The sequence below is a fragment of the Rhinoderma darwinii genome, chromosome 1 (assembly GCF_050947455.1).
Source record: "Rhinoderma darwinii isolate aRhiDar2 chromosome 1, aRhiDar2.hap1, whole genome shotgun sequence".
Classification (NCBI taxonomy): Eukaryota; Metazoa; Chordata; class Amphibia; order Anura; family Rhinodermatidae; genus Rhinoderma; species Rhinoderma darwinii.
Genome location: NC_134687.1, coordinates 216,346,932 through 216,362,428, shown reverse-complemented (window position 1 = coordinate 216,362,428; position 15,497 = coordinate 216,346,932). Strand labels below are relative to the sequence as shown.

The following is a 15,497-nucleotide window of genomic DNA, read 5'->3' as shown; positions in this document are numbered from 1 at the left end:
TTATCTATGACTGAAACTCTCTTTGAAACTAAGGTAAATAGTTGATAGAGCATCACACTTTCGATCTGAGGGTACCTGTTCAGGTGTAAGTCTTTTGAAAAACAACCTATCACTTATCCATGACTGAAACTCTCTTTGAAACTAAGAACTAGTCCATGCTTTTAAGATTTCCTGGATGTCAGAACAAAATTTAAACTTTATGCCTTAAAAAAGAAAAATGTATGATCTAACAATGTCTTGACTGTTTAAACTTTAGCACCGTAGCTGATTTTATCAAGTCAAAATAACTTTATACTTTTCTTGTCTAAGTAACCCTTGAAACCACATAACAAAGCACTCCAGGTCAGAATATATATGAGAAGGAGAGAAACGCCGATTTTCCCGCACACGTTTTGGTTTTGGAGAGCCTGGATAGCTCAGTCGGTAGAGCATCAGACTTTTAATCTGAGGGTCCAGGGTTCAAGTCCCTGTTCAGGCGCATGTCTTTTAGAAATCAAGACGTTTCACTTATTTATGATTTGAACATTACGTAGATTTCATACTCTAAAAAAATTATTGGATTAATGATGTAACTTTATGTCTTAAGGATAGAATTAAGTATGATCTAATGATGTCTTGCCGCCTCAAACTTTAGCAGCCTAAAGAATTTCATTAAGACAAGATGAAATTACACTTTTCTCTTCTTCTGAAAGTAGACTTTAAAAGCATATACATTATAACAGTGCTATAGCTCAAAATATAAATGATGATAACACCATCGATTTTCTTGCATATTTTTGTGTTTTATAGAGCCTGGATAGTTTAGTGGGTAGAGTATCACATGAGTCTTTTGAAAAAACAATCTATCACTTATCTATGACTGAAACTCTCTTTGAAACTAAGGTAAATAGTTGATAGAGCATCACACTTTCGATCTGAGGGTACCTGTTCAGGTGTAAGTCTTTTGAAAAACAACCTATCACTTATCCATGACTGAAACTCTCTTTGAAACTAAGAACTAGTCCATGCTTTTAAGATTTCCTGGATGTCAGAACAAAATTTAAACTTTATGCCTTAAAAAAGAAAAATGTATGATCTAACAATGTCTTGACTGTTTAAACTTTAGCACCGTAGCTGATTTTATCAAGTCAAAATAACTTTATACTTTTCTTGTCTAAGTAACCCTTGAAACCACATAACAAAGCACTCCAGGTCAGAATATATATGAGAAGGAGAGAAACGCCGATTTTCCCGCACACGTTTTGGTTTTGGAGAGCCTGGATAGCTCAGTCGGTAGAGCATCAGACTTTTAATCTGAGGGTCCAGGGTTCAAGTCCCTGTTCAGGCGCGTGTCTTTTAGAAATCAAGACGTTTCACTTATTTATGATTTGAACATTACGTAGATTTCATACTCTAAAAAAATTATTGGATTAATGATGTAACTTTATGTCTTAAGGATAGAATTAAGTATGATCTAATGATGTCTTGCCGCCTCAAACTTTAGCAGCCTAAAGAATTTCATTAAGACAAGATGAAATTACACTTTTCTCTTCTTCTGAAAGTAGACTTTAAAAGCATATACATTATAACAGTGCTATAGCTCAAAATATAAATGATGATAACACCATCGATTTTATCAAGTCAAAATAACTTTATACTTTTCTTGTCTAAGTAACCCTTGAAACCACATAACAAAGCACTCCAGGTCAGAATATATATGAGAAGGAGAGAAACGCCGATTTTCCCGCACACGTTTTGGTTTTGGAGAGCCTGGATAGCTCAGTCGGTAGAGCATCAGACTTTTAATCTGAAGGTCCAGGGTTCAAGTCCCTGTTCAGGCGCGTGTCTTTTAGAAATCAAGACGCTTCACTTATTTATGATTTGAACATTACGTAGATTTCATACTCTAAAAAAATTATTGGATTAATGATGTAACTTTATGTCTTAAGGATAGAATTAAGTATGATCTAATGATGTCTTGCCGCCTCAAACTTTAGCAGCCTAAAGAATTTCATTAAGACAAGATGAAATTACACTTTTCTCTTCTTCTGAAAGTAGACTTTAAAAGCATATACATTATAACAGTGCTATAGCTCAAAATATAAATGATGATAACACCATCGATTTTCTTGCATATTTTTGTGTTTTATAGAGCCTGGATAGTTTAGTGGGTAGAGTATCACATGAGTCTTTTGAAAAAACAATCTATCACTTGTCTATGACTGAAACTCTCTATGAAACTAAGGTAAATAGTTGATAGAGCATCACACTTTCGATCTGAGGGTACCTGTTCAGGTGTAAGTCTTTTGAAAAACAACCTATCACTTATCCATGACTGAAACTCTCTTTGAAACTAAGAACTAGTCCATGCTTTTAAGATTTCCTGGATGTCAGAACAAAATTTAAACTTTATGCCTTAAAAAAGAAAAATGTATGATCTAACAATGTCTTGACTGTTTAAACTTTAGCACCGTAGCTGATTTTATCAAGTCAAAATAACTTTATACTTTTCTTGTCTAAGTAACCCTTGAAACCACATAACAAAGCACTCCAGGTCAGAATATATATGAGAAGGAGAGAAACGCCGATTTTCCCGCACACGTTTTGGTTTTGGAGAGCCTGGATAGCTCAGTCGGTAGAGCATCAGACTTTTAATCTGAGGGTCCAGGGTTCAAGTCCCTGTTCAGGCGCGTGTCTTTTAGAAATCAAGACGTTTCACTTATTTATGATTTGAACATTACGTAGATTTCATACTCTAAAAAAATTATTGGATTAATGATGTAACTTTATGTCTTAAGGATAGAATTAAGTATGATCTAATGATGTCTTGCCGCCTCAAACTTTAGCAGCCTAAAGAATTTCATTAAGACAAGATGAAATTACACTTTTCTCTTCTTCTGAAAGTAGACTTTAAAAGCATATACATTATAACAGTGCTATAGCTCAAAATATAAATGATGATAACACCATCGATTTTCTTGCATATTTTTGTGTTTTATAGAGCCTGGATAGTTTAGTGGGTAGAGTATCACATGAGTCTTTTGAAAAAACAATCTATCACTTATCTATGACTGAAACTCTCTTTGAAACTAAGGTAAATAGTTGATAGAGCATCACACTTTCGATCTGAGGGTACCTGTTCAGGTGTAAGTCTTTTGAAAAACAACCTATCACTTATCCATGACTGAAACTCTCTTTGAAACTAAGAACTAGTCCATGCTTTTAAGATTTCCTGGATGTCAGAACAAAATTTAAACTTTATGCCTTAAAAAAGAAAAATGTATGATCTAACAATGTCTTGACTGTTTAAACTTTAGCACCGTAGCTGATTTTATCAAGTCAAAATAACTTTATACTTTTCTTGTCTAAGTAACCCTTGAAACCACATAACAAAGCACTCCAGGTCAGAATATATATGAGAAGGAGAGAAACGCCGATTTTCCCGCACACGTTTTGGTTTTGGAGAGCCTGGATAGCTCAGTCGGTAGAGCATCAAACTTTTAATCTGAGGGTCCAGGGTTCAAGTCCCTGTTCAGGCGTGTGTCTTTTAGAAATCAAGACGTTTCACTTATTTATGATTTGAACATTACGTAGATTTCATACTCTAAAAAAATTATTGGATTAATGATGTAAATTTATGTCTTAAGGATAGAATTAAGTATGATCTAATGATGTCTTGCCGCCTCAAACTTTAGCAGCCTAGAGAATTTCATTAAGACAAGATGAAATTACACTTTTCTCTTCTTCTGAAAGTAGACTTTAAAAGCATATACATTATAACAGTGCTATAGCTCAAAATATAAATGATGATAACACCATCGATTTTCTTGCATATTTTTGTGTTTTATAGAGCCTGGATAGTTTAGTGGGTAGAGCATCACATGAGTCTTTTGAAAAAACAATCTATCACTTATCTATGACTGAAACTCTCTTTGAAACTAAGGTAAATAGTTGATAGAGCATCACACTTTCGATCTGAGGGTACCTGTTCAGGTGTAAGTCTTTTGAAAAACAACCTATCACTTATCCATGACTGAAACTCTCTTTGAAACTAAGAACTAGTCCATGCTTTTAAGATTTCCTGGATGTCAGAACAAAATTTAAACTTTATGCCTTAAAAAAGAAAAATGTATGATCTAACAATGTCTTGACTGTTTAAACTTTAGCACCGTAGCTGATTTTATCAAGTCAAAATAACTTTATACTTTTCTTGTCTAAGTAACCCTTGAAACCACATAACAAAGCACTCCAGGTCAGAATATATATGAGAAGGAGAGAAACGCCGATTTTCCCGCACACGTTTTGGTTTTGGAGAGCCTGGATAGCTCAGTCGGTAGAGCATCAGACTTTTAATCTGAGGGTCCAGGGTTCAAGTCCCTGTTCAGGCGCATGTCTTTTAGAAATCAAGACGTTTCACTTATTTATGATTTGAACATTACGTAGATTTCATACCCTAAAAAAATTATTGGATTAATGATGTAACTTTATGTCTTAAGGATAGAATTAAGTATGATCTAATGATGTCTTGCCGCCTCAAACTTTAGCAGCCTAGAGAATTTCATTAAGACAAGATGAAATTACACTTTTCTCTTCTTCTGAAAGTAGACTTTAAAAGCATATACATTATAACAGTGCTATAGCTCAAAATATAAATGATGATAACACCATCGATTTTCTTGCATATTTTTGTGTTTTATAGAGCCTGGATAGTTTAGTGGGTAGAGTATCACATGAGTCTTTTGAAAAAACAATCTATCAATTATCTATGACTGAAACTCTCTTTGAAACTAAGGTAAATAGTTGATAGAGCATCACACTTTCGATCTGAGGGTACCTGTTCAGGTGTAAGTCTTTTGAAAAACAACCTATCACTTATCCATGACTGAAACTCTCTTTGAAACTAAGAATTAGTCCATGCTTTTAAGATTTCCTGGATGTCAGAACAAAATGTAAACTTTATGCCTTAAAAAAGAAAAATGTATGATCTAACAATGTCTTGACTGTTTAAACTTTAGCACCGTAGCTGATTTTATCAAGTCAAAATAACTTTATACTTTTCTTGTCTAAGTAACCCTTGAAACCACATAACAAAGCACTCCAGGTCAGAATATATATGAGAAGGAGAGAAACGCCGATTTTCCCGCACACGTTTTGGTTTTGGAGAGCCTGGATAGCTCAGTCGGTAGAGCATCAGACTTTTAATCTGAGGGTCCAGGGTTCAAGTCCCTGTTCAGGCTCGTGTCTTTTAGAAATCAAGACGTTTCACTTATTTATGATTTGAACATTACGTAGATTTCATACTCTAAAAAAATTATTGGATTAATGATGTAACTTTATGTCTTAAGGATAGAATTAAGTATGATCTAATGATGTCTTGCCGCCTCAAACTTTAGCAGCCTAAAGAATTTCATTAAGACAAGATGAAATTACACTTTTCTCTTCTTCTGAAAGTAGACTTTAAAAGCATATACATTATAACAGTGCTATAGCTCAAAATATAAATGATGATAACACCATCGATTTTCTTGCATATTTTTGTGTTTTATAGAGCCTGGATAGTTTAGTGGGTAGAGTATCACATGAGTCTTTTGAAAAAACAATCTATCACTTATCTATGACTGAAACTCTCTTTGAAACTAAGGTAAATAGTTGATAGAGCATCACACTTTCGATCTGAGGGTACCTGTTCAGGTGTAAGTCTTTTGAAAAACAACCTATCACTTATCCATGACTGAAACTCTCTTTGAAACTAAGAACTAGTCCATGCTTTTAAGATTTCCTGGATGTCAGAACAAAATTTAAACTTTATGCCTTAAAAAAGAAAAATGTATGATCTAACAATGTCTTGACTGTTTAAACTTTAGCACCGTAGCTGATTTTATCAAGTCAAAATAACTTTATACTTTTCTTGTCTAAGTAACCCTTGAAACCACATAACAAAGCACTCCAGGTCAGAATATATATGAGAAGGAGAGAAACGCCGATTTTCCCGCACACGTTTTGGTTTTGGAGAGCCTGGATAGCTCAGTCGGTAGAGCATCAGACTTTTAATCTGAGGGTTCAGGGTTCAAGTCCCTGTTCAGGCGTGTGTCTTTTAGAAATCAAGACGTTTCACTTATTTATGATTTGAACATTACGTAGATTTCATACTCTAAAAAAATTATTGGATTAATGATGTAACTTTATGTCTTAAGGATAGAATTAAGTATGATCTAATGATGTCTTGCCGCCTCAAACTTTAGCAGCCTAAAGAATTTCATTAAGACAAGATGAAATTACACTTTTCTCTTCTTCTGAAAGTAGACTTTAAAAGCATATACATTATAACAGTGCTATAGCTCAAAATATAAATGATGATAACACCATCGATTTTCTTGCATATTTTTGTGTTTTATAGAGCCTGGATAGTTTAGTGGGTAGAGTATCACATGAGTCTTTTGAAAAAACAATCTATCACTTATCTATGACTGAAACTCTCTTTGAAACTAAGGTAAATAGTTGATAGAGCATCACACTTTCGATCTGAGGGTACCTGTTCAGGTGTAAGTCTTTTGAAAAACAACCTATCACTTATCCATGACTGAAACTCTCTTTGAAACTAAGAACTAGTCCATGCTTTTAAGATTTCCTGGATGTCAGAACAAAATTTAAACTTTATGCCTTAAAAAAGAAAAATGTATGATCTAACAATGTCTTGACTGTTTAAACTTTAGCACCGTAGCTGATTTTATCAAGTCAAAATAACTTTATACTTTTCTTGTCTAAGTAACCCTTGAAACCACATAACAAAGCACTCCAGGTCAGAATATATATGAGAAGGAGAGAAACGCCGATTTTCCCGCACACGTTTTGGTTTTGGAGAGCCTGGATAGCTCAGTCGGTAGAGCATCAGACTTTTAATCTGAGGGTCCAGGGTTCAAGTCCCTGTTCAGGCGCGTGTCTTTTAGAAATCAAGACGTTTCACTTATTTATGATTTGAACATTACGTAGATTTCATACTCTAAAAAAATTATTGGATTAATGATGTAACTTTATGTCTTAAGGATAGAATTAAGTATGATCTAATGATGTCTTGCCGCCTCAAACTTTAGCAGCCTAAAGAATTTCATTAAGACAAGATGAAATTACACTTTTCTCTTCTTCTGAAAGTAGACTTTAAAAGCATATACATTATAACAGTGCTATAGCTCAAAATATAAATGATGATAACACCATCGATTTTCTTGCATATTTTTGTGTTTTATAGAGCCTGGATAGTTTAGTGGGTAGAGTATCACATGAGTCTTTTGAAAAAACAATCTATCACTTATCTATGACTGAAACTCTCTTTGAAACTAAGGTAAATAGTTGATAGAGCATCACACTTTCGATCTGAGGGTACCTGTTCAGGTGTAAGTCTTTTGAAAAACAACCTATCACTTATCCATGACTGAAACTCTCTTTGAAACTAAGAACTAGTCCATGCTTTTAAGATTTCCTGGATGTCAGAACAAAATTTAAACTTTATGCCTTAAAAAAGAAAAATGTATGATCTAACAATGTCTTGACTGTTTAAACTTTAGCACCGTAGCTGATTTTATCAAGTCAAAATAACTTTATACTTTTCTTGTCTAAGTAACCCTTGAAACCACATAACAAAGCACTCCAGGTCAGAATATATATGAGAAGGAGAGAAACGCCGATTTTCCCGCACACGTTTTGGTTTTGGAGAGCCTGGATAGCTCAGTCGGTAGAGCATCAGACTTTTAGTCTGAGGGTCCAGGGTTCAAGTCCCTGTTCAGGCGCGTGTCTTTTAGAAATCAAGACGTTTCACTTATTTATGATTTGAACATTACGTAGATTTCATACTCTAAAAAAATTATTGGATTAATGATGTAACTTTATGTCTTAAGGATAGAATTAAGTATGATCTAATGATGTCTTGCCGCCTCAAACTTTAGCAGCCTAAAGAATTTCATTAAGACAAGATGAAATTACACTTTTCTCTTCTTCTGAAAGTAGACTTTAAAAGCATATACATTATAACAGTGCTATAGCTCAAAATATAAATGATGATAACACCATCGATTTTCTTGCATATTTTTGTGTTTTATAGAGCCTGGATAGTTTAGTGGGTAGAGTATCACATGAGTCTTTTGAAAAAACAATCTATCAATTATCTATGACTGAAACTCTCTTTGAAACTAAGGTAAATAGTTGATAGAGCATCACACTTTCAATCTGAGGGTACCTGTTCAGGTGTAAGTCTTTTGAAAAACAACCTATCACTTATCCATGACTGAAACTCTCTTTGAAACTAAGAACTAGTCCATGCTTTTAAGATTTCCTGGATGTCAGAACAAAATTTAAACTTTATGCCTTAAAAAAGAAAAATGTATGATCTAACAATGTCTTGACTGTTTAAACTTTAGCACCGTAGCTGATTTTATCAAGTCAAAATAACTTTATACTTTTCTTGTCTAAGTAACCCTTGAAACCACATAACAAAGCACTCCAGGTCAGAATATATATGAGAAGGAGAGAAACGCCGATTTTCCCGCACACGTTTTGGTTTTGGAGAGCCTGGATAGCTCAGTCGGTAGAGCATCAGACTTTTAATCTGAGGGTCCAGGGTTCAAGTCCCTGTTCAGGCGCATGTCTTTTAGAAATCAAGACGTTTCACTTATTTATGATTTGAACATTACGTAGATTTCATACCCTAAAAAAATTATTGGATTAATGATGTAACTTTATGTCTTAAGGATAGAATTAAGTATGATCTAATGATGTCTTGCCGCCTCAAACTTTAGCAGCCTAAAGAATTTCATTAAGACAAGATGAAATTACACTTTTCTCTTCTTCTGAAAGTAGACTTTAAAAGCATATACATTATAACAGTGCTATAGCTCAAAATATAAATGATGATAACACCATCGATTTTCTTGCATATTTTTGTGTTTTATAGAGCCTGGATAGTTTAGTGGGTAGAGTATCACATGAGTCTTTTGAAAAAACAATCTATCAATTATCTATGACTGAAACTCTCTTTGAAACTAAGGTAAATAGTTGATAGAGCATCACACTTTCGATCTGAGGGTACCTGTTCAGGTGTAAGTCTTTTGAAAAACAACCTATCACTTATCCATGACTGAAACTCTCTTTGAAACTAAGAATTAGTCCATGCTTTTAAGATTTCCTGGATGTCAGAACAAAATGTAAACTTTATGCCTTAAAAAAGAAAAATGTATGATCTAACAATGTCTTGACTGTTTAAACTTTAGCACCGTAGCTGATTTTATCAAGTCAAAATAACTTTATACTTTTCTTGTCTAAGTAACCCTTGAAACCACATAACAAAGCACTCCAGGTCAGAATATATATGAGAAGGAGAGAAACGCCGATTTTCCCGCACACGTTTTGGTTTTGGAGAGCCTGGATAGCTCAGTCGGTAGAGCATCAGACTTTTAATCTGAGGGTCCAGGGTTCAAGTCCCTGTTCAGGCTCGTGTCTTTTAGAAATCAAGACGTTTCACTTATTTATGATTTGAACATTACGTAGATTTCATACTCTAAAAAAATTATTGGATTAATGATGTAACTTTATGTCTTAAGGATAGAATTAAGTATGATCTAATGATGTCTTGCCGCCTCAAACTTTAGCAGCCTAAAGAATTTCATTAAGACAAGATGAAATTACACTTTTCTCTTCTTCTGAAAGTAGACTTTAAAAGCATATACATTATAACAGTGCTATAGCTCAAAATATAAATGATGATAACACCATCGATTTTCTTGCATATTTTTGTGTTTTATAGAGCCTGGATAGTTTAGTGGGTAGAGTATCACATGAGTCTTTTGAAAAAACAATCTATCACTTATCTATGACTGAAACTCTCTTTGAAACTAAGGTAAATAGTTGATAGAGCATCACACTTTCGATCTGAGGGTACCTGTTCAGGTGTAAGTCTTTTGAAAAACAACCTATCACTTATCCATGACTGAAACTCTCTTTGAAACTAAGAACTAGTCCATGCTTTTAAGATTTCCTGGATGTCAGAACAAAATTTAAACTTTATGCCTTAAAAAAGAAAAATGTATGATCTAACAATGTCTTGACTGTTTAAACTTTAGCACCGTAGCTGATTTTATCAAGTCAAAATAACTTTATACTTTTCTTGTCTAAGTAACCCTTGAAACCACATAACAAAGCACTCCAGGTCAGAATATATATGAGAAGGAGAGAAACGCCGATTTTCCCGCACACGTTTTGGTTTTGGAGAGCCTGGATAGCTCAGTCGGTAGAGCATCAGACTTTTAATCTGAGGGTTCAGGGTTCAAGTCCCTGTTCAGGCGTGTGTCTTTTAGAAATCAAGACGTTTCACTTATTTATGATTTGAACATTACGTAGATTTCATACTCTAAAAAAATTATTGGATTAATGATGTAACTTTATGTCTTAAGGATAGAATTAAGTATGATCTAATGATGTCTTGCCGCCTCAAACTTTAGCAGCCTAAAGAATTTCATTAAGACAAGATGAAATTACACTTTTCTCTTCTTCTGAAAGTAGACTTTAAAAGCATATACATTATAACAGTGCTATAGCTCAAAATATAAATGATGATAACACCATCGATTTTCTTGCATATTTTTGTGTTTTATAGAGCCTGGATAGTTTAGTGGGTAGAGTATCACATGAGTCTTTTGAAAAAACAATCTATCACTTATCTATGACTGAAACTCTCTTTGAAACTAAGGTAAATAGTTGATAGAGCATCACACTTTCGATCTGAGGGTACCTGTTCAGGTGTAAGTCTTTTGAAAAACAACCTATCACTTATCCATGACTGAAACTCTCTTTGAAACTAAGAATTAGTCCATGCTTTTAAGATTTCCTGGATGTCAGAACAAAATGTAAACTTTATGCCTTAAAAAAGAAAAATGTATGATCTAACAATGTCTTGACTGTTTAAACTTTAGCACCGTAGCTGATTTTATCAAGTCAAAATAACTTTATACTTTTCTTGTCTAAGTAACCCTTGAAACCACATAACAAAGCACTCCAGGTCAGAATATATATGAGAAGGAGAGAAACGCCGATTTTCCCGCACACGTTTTGGTTTTGGAGAGCCTGGATAGCTCAGTCGGTAGAGCATCAGACTTTTAATCTGAGGGTCCAGGGTTCAAGTCCCTGTTCAGGCTCGTGTCTTTTAGAAATCAAGACGTTTCACTTATTTATGATTTGAACATTACGTAGATTTCATACTCTAAAAAAATTATTGGATTAATGATGTAACTTTATGTCTTAAGGATAGAATTAAGTATGATCTAATGATGTCTTGCCGCCTCAAACTTTAGCAGCCTAAAGAATTTCATTAAGACAAGATGAAATTACACTTTTCTCTTCTTCTGAAAGTAGACTTTAAAAGCATATACATTATAACAGTGCTATAGCTCAAAATATAAATGATGATAACACCATCGATTTTCTTGCATATTTTTGTGTTTTATAGAGCCTGGATAGTTTAGTGGGTAGAGTATCACATGAGTCTTTTGAAAAAACAATCTATCACTTATCTATGACTGAAACTCTCTTTGAAACTAAGGTAAATAGTTGATAGAGCATCACACTTTCGATCTGAGGGTACCTGTTCAGGTGTAAGTCTTTTGAAAAACAACCTATCACTTATCCATGACTGAAACTCTCTTTGAAACTAAGAACTAGTCCATGCTTTTAAGATTTCCTGGATGTCAGAACAAAATTTAAACTTTATGCCTTAAAAAAGAAAAATGTATGATCTAACAATGTCTTGACTGTTTAAACTTTAGCACCGTAGCTGATTTTATCAAGTCAAAATAACTTTATACTTTTCTTGTCTAAGTAACCCTTGAAACCACATAACAAAGCACTCCAGGTCAGAATATATATGAGAAGGAGAGAAACGCCGATTTTCCCGCACACGTTTTGGTTTTGGAGAGCCTGGATAGCTCAGTCGGTAGAGCATCAGACTTTTAATCTGAGGGTTCAGGGTTCAAGTCCCTGTTCAGGCGTGTGTCTTTTAGAAATCAAGACGTTTCACTTATTTATGATTTGAACATTACGTAGATTTCATACTCTAAAAAAATTATTGGATTAATGATGTAACTTTATGTCTTAAGGATAGAATTAAGTATGATCTAATGATGTCTTGCCGCCTCAAACTTTAGCAGCCTAAAGAATTTCATTAAGACAAGATGAAATTACACTTTTCTCTTCTTCTGAAAGTAGACTTTAAAAGCATATACATTATAACAGTGCTATAGCTCAAAATATAAATGATGATAACACCATCGATTTTCTTGCATATTTTTGTGTTTTATAGAGCCTGGATAGTTTAGTGGGTAGAGTATCACATGAGTCTTTTGAAAAAACAATCTATCACTTATCTATGACTGAAACTCTCTTTGAAACTAAGGTAAATAGTTGATAGAGCATCACACTTTCGATCTGAGGGTACCTGTTCAGGTGTAAGTCTTTTGAAAAACAACCTATCACTTATCCATGACTGAAACTCTCTTTGAAACTAAGAACTAGTCCATGCTTTTAAGATTTCCTGGATGTCAGAACAAAATTTAAACTTTATGCCTTAAAAAAGAAAAATGTATGATCTAACAATGTCTTGACTGTTTAAACTTTAGCACCGTAGCTGATTTTATCAAGTCAAAATAACTTTATACTTTTCTTGTCTAAGTAACCCTTGAAACCACATAACAAAGCACTCCAGGTCAGAATATATATGAGAAGGAGAGAAACGCCGATTTTCCCGCACACGTTTTGGTTTTGGAGAGCCTGGATAGCTCAGTCGGTAGAGCATCAGACTTTTAATCTGAGGGTCCAGGGTTCAAGTCCCTGTTCAGGCGCGTGTCTTTTAGAAATCAAGACGTTTCACTTATTTATGATTTGAACATTACGTAGATTTCATACTCTAAAAAAATTATTGGATTAATGATGTAACTTTATGTCTTAAGGATAGAATTAAGTATGATCTAATGATGTCTTGCCGCCTCAAACTTTAGCAGCCTAAAGAATTTCATTAAGACAAGATGAAATTACACTTTTCTCTTCTTCTGAAAGTAGACTTTAAAAGCATATACATTATAACAGTGCTATAGCTCAAAATATAAATGATGATAACACCATCGATTTTCTTGCATATTTTTGTGTTTTATAGAGCCTGGATAGTTTAGTGGGTAGAGTATCACATGAGTCTTTTGAAAAAACAATCTATCACTTATCTATGACTGAAACTCTCTTTGAAACTAAGGTAAATAGTTGATAGAGCATCACACTTTCGATCTGAGGGTACCTGTTCAGGTGTAAGTCTTTTGAAAAACAACCTATCACTTATCCATGACTGAAACTCTCTTTGAAACTAAGAACTAGTCCATGCTTTTAAGATTTCCTGGATGTCAGAACAAAATTTAAACTTTATGCCTTAAAAAAGAAAAATGTATGATCTAACAATGTCTTGACTGTTTAAACTTTAGCACCGTAGCTGATTTTATCAAGTCAAAATAACTTTATACTTTTCTTGTCTAAGTAACCCTTGAAACCACATAACAAAGCACTCCAGGTCAGAATATATATGAGAAGGAGAGAAACGCCGATTTTCCCGCACACGTTTTTGTTTTGGAGAGCCTGGATAGCTCAGTCGGTAGAGCATCAGACTTTTAATCTGAGGGTCCAGGGTTCAAGTCCCTGTTCAGGCGCGTGTCTTTTAGAAATCAAGACGTTTCACTTATTTATGATTTGAACATTATGTAGATTTCATACTCTAAAAAAATTATTGGATTAATGATGTAACTTTATGTCTTAAGGATAGAATTAAGTATGATCTAATGATGTCTTGCCGCCTCAAACTTTAGCAGCCTAAAGAATTTCATTAAGACAAGATGAAATTACACTTTTCTCTTCTTCTGAAAGTAGACTTTAAAAGCATATACATTATAACAGTGCTATAGCTCAAAATATAAATGATGATAACACCATCGATTTTCTTGCATATTTTTGTGTTTTATAGAGCCTGGATAGTTTAGTGGGTAGAGTATCACATGAGTCTTTTGAAAAAACAATCTATCACTTATCTATGACTGAAACTCTCTTTGAAACTAAGGTAAATAGTTGATAGAGCATCACACTTTCGATCTGAGGGTACCTGTTCAGGTGTAAGTCTTTTGAAAAACAACCTATCACTTATCCATGACTGAAACTCTCTTTGAAACTAAGAACTAGTCCATGCTTTTAAGATTTCCTGGATGTCAGAACAAAATTTAAACTTTATGCCTTAAAAAAGAAAAATGTATGATCTAACAATGTCTTGACTGTTTAAACTTTAGCACCGTAGCTGATTTTATCAAGTCAAAATAACTTTATACTTTTCTTGTCTAAGTAACCCTTGAAACCACATAACAAAGCACTCCAGGTCAGAATATATATGAGAAGGAGAGAAACGCCGATTTTCCCGCACACGTTTTGGTTTTGGAGAGCCTGGATAGCTCAGTCGGTAGAGCATCAGACTTTTAATCTGAGGGTCCAGGGTTCAAGTCCCTGTTCAGGCGCGTGTCTTTTAGAAATCAAGACGTTTCACTTATTTATGATTTGAACATTATGTAGATTTCATACTCTAAAAAAATTATTGGATTAATGATGTAACTTTATGTCTTAAGGATAGAATTAAGTATGATCTAATGATGTCTTGCCGCCTCAAACTTTAGCAGCCTAAAGAATTTCATTAAGACAAGATGAAATTACACTTTTCTCTTCTTCTGAAAGTAGACTTTAAAAGCATATACATTATAACAGTGCTATAGCTCAAAATATAAATGATGATAACACCATCGATTTTCTTGCATATTTTTGTGTTTTATAGAGCCTGGATAGTTTAGTGGGTAGAGTATCACATGAGTCTTTTGAAAAAACAATCTATCACTTATCTATGACTGAAACTCTCTTTGAAACTAAGGTAAATAGTTGATAGAGCATCACACTTTCGATCTGAGGGTACCTGTTCAGGTGTAAGTCTTTTGAAAAACAACCTATCACTTATCCATGACTGAAACTCTCTTTGAAACTAAGAACTAGTCCATGCTTTTAAGATTTCCTGGATGTCAGAACAAAATGTAAACTTTATGCCTTAAAAAAGAAAAATGTATGATCTAACAATGTCTTGACTGTTTAAACTTTAGCACCGTAGCTGATTTTATCAAGTCAAAATAACTTTATACTTTTCTTGTCTAAGTAACCCTTGAAACCACATAACAAAGCACTCCAGGTCAGAATATATATGAGAAGGAGAGAAACGCCGATTTTCCCGCACACGTTTTGGTTTTGGAGAGCCTGGATAGCTCAGTCGGTAGAGCATCAGACTTTTAATCTGAGGGTCCAGGGTTCAAGTCCCTGTTCAGGCGCGTGTCTTTTAGAAATCAAGACGTTTCACTTATTTATGATTTGAACATTACGTAGATTTCATACTCTAAAAAAATTATTGGATTAATGATGTA

At 34.0% G+C, this 15,497-nt stretch overlaps 19 non-coding genes across 19 annotated transcripts; all 19 read left to right on the top strand.

Annotated features, from left to right (window-relative positions):
* Window positions 1-405: 405 nt before the first annotated feature.
* Window positions 406-478, top strand: TRNAK-UUU (transfer RNA lysine (anticodon UUU)). Its single transcript has one exon. It is a non-coding gene; the product is annotated as a tRNA-Lys (tRNA).
* A 776-nt stretch (window positions 479-1,254) lies between these two features.
* Window positions 1,255-1,327, top strand: TRNAK-UUU (transfer RNA lysine (anticodon UUU)). Its single transcript has one exon. It is a non-coding gene; the product is annotated as a tRNA-Lys (tRNA).
* Window positions 1,328-1,747: 420 nt separating this feature from the next.
* On the top strand, window positions 1,748-1,820 carry TRNAK-UUU (transfer RNA lysine (anticodon UUU)). The gene has a single exon. It is a non-coding gene; the product is annotated as a tRNA-Lys (tRNA).
* Window positions 1,821-2,596: 776 nt separating this feature from the next.
* Window positions 2,597-2,669, top strand: TRNAK-UUU (transfer RNA lysine (anticodon UUU)). The gene has a single exon. It is a non-coding gene; the product is annotated as a tRNA-Lys (tRNA).
* Window positions 2,670-3,445: 776 nt separating this feature from the next.
* On the top strand, window positions 3,446-3,518 carry TRNAK-UUU (transfer RNA lysine (anticodon UUU)). The gene has a single exon. It is a non-coding gene; the product is annotated as a tRNA-Lys (tRNA).
* A 776-nt stretch (window positions 3,519-4,294) lies between these two features.
* TRNAK-UUU (transfer RNA lysine (anticodon UUU)) lies at window positions 4,295-4,367 on the top strand. The gene has a single exon. It is a non-coding gene; the product is annotated as a tRNA-Lys (tRNA).
* A 776-nt stretch (window positions 4,368-5,143) lies between these two features.
* TRNAK-UUU (transfer RNA lysine (anticodon UUU)) lies at window positions 5,144-5,216 on the top strand. Its single transcript has one exon. It is a non-coding gene; the product is annotated as a tRNA-Lys (tRNA).
* Window positions 5,217-5,992: 776 nt separating this feature from the next.
* TRNAK-UUU (transfer RNA lysine (anticodon UUU)) lies at window positions 5,993-6,065 on the top strand. Its single transcript has one exon. It is a non-coding gene; the product is annotated as a tRNA-Lys (tRNA).
* Window positions 6,066-6,841: 776 nt separating this feature from the next.
* On the top strand, window positions 6,842-6,914 carry TRNAK-UUU (transfer RNA lysine (anticodon UUU)). The gene has a single exon. It is a non-coding gene; the product is annotated as a tRNA-Lys (tRNA).
* Window positions 6,915-7,690: 776 nt separating this feature from the next.
* TRNAK-UUU (transfer RNA lysine (anticodon UUU)) lies at window positions 7,691-7,763 on the top strand. Its single transcript has one exon. It is a non-coding gene; the product is annotated as a tRNA-Lys (tRNA).
* A 776-nt stretch (window positions 7,764-8,539) lies between these two features.
* Window positions 8,540-8,612, top strand: TRNAK-UUU (transfer RNA lysine (anticodon UUU)). Its single transcript has one exon. It is a non-coding gene; the product is annotated as a tRNA-Lys (tRNA).
* A 776-nt stretch (window positions 8,613-9,388) lies between these two features.
* TRNAK-UUU (transfer RNA lysine (anticodon UUU)) lies at window positions 9,389-9,461 on the top strand. Its single transcript has one exon. It is a non-coding gene; the product is annotated as a tRNA-Lys (tRNA).
* A 776-nt stretch (window positions 9,462-10,237) lies between these two features.
* TRNAK-UUU (transfer RNA lysine (anticodon UUU)) lies at window positions 10,238-10,310 on the top strand. Its single transcript has one exon. It is a non-coding gene; the product is annotated as a tRNA-Lys (tRNA).
* Window positions 10,311-11,086: 776 nt separating this feature from the next.
* Window positions 11,087-11,159, top strand: TRNAK-UUU (transfer RNA lysine (anticodon UUU)). The gene has a single exon. It is a non-coding gene; the product is annotated as a tRNA-Lys (tRNA).
* Window positions 11,160-11,935: 776 nt separating this feature from the next.
* On the top strand, window positions 11,936-12,008 carry TRNAK-UUU (transfer RNA lysine (anticodon UUU)). The gene has a single exon. It is a non-coding gene; the product is annotated as a tRNA-Lys (tRNA).
* A 776-nt stretch (window positions 12,009-12,784) lies between these two features.
* On the top strand, window positions 12,785-12,857 carry TRNAK-UUU (transfer RNA lysine (anticodon UUU)). Its single transcript has one exon. It is a non-coding gene; the product is annotated as a tRNA-Lys (tRNA).
* A 776-nt stretch (window positions 12,858-13,633) lies between these two features.
* On the top strand, window positions 13,634-13,706 carry TRNAK-UUU (transfer RNA lysine (anticodon UUU)). The gene has a single exon. It is a non-coding gene; the product is annotated as a tRNA-Lys (tRNA).
* Window positions 13,707-14,482: 776 nt separating this feature from the next.
* On the top strand, window positions 14,483-14,555 carry TRNAK-UUU (transfer RNA lysine (anticodon UUU)). The gene has a single exon. It is a non-coding gene; the product is annotated as a tRNA-Lys (tRNA).
* Window positions 14,556-15,331: 776 nt separating this feature from the next.
* On the top strand, window positions 15,332-15,404 carry TRNAK-UUU (transfer RNA lysine (anticodon UUU)). The gene has a single exon. It is a non-coding gene; the product is annotated as a tRNA-Lys (tRNA).
* The last annotated feature ends 93 nt before the right edge of the window (window positions 15,405-15,497 follow it).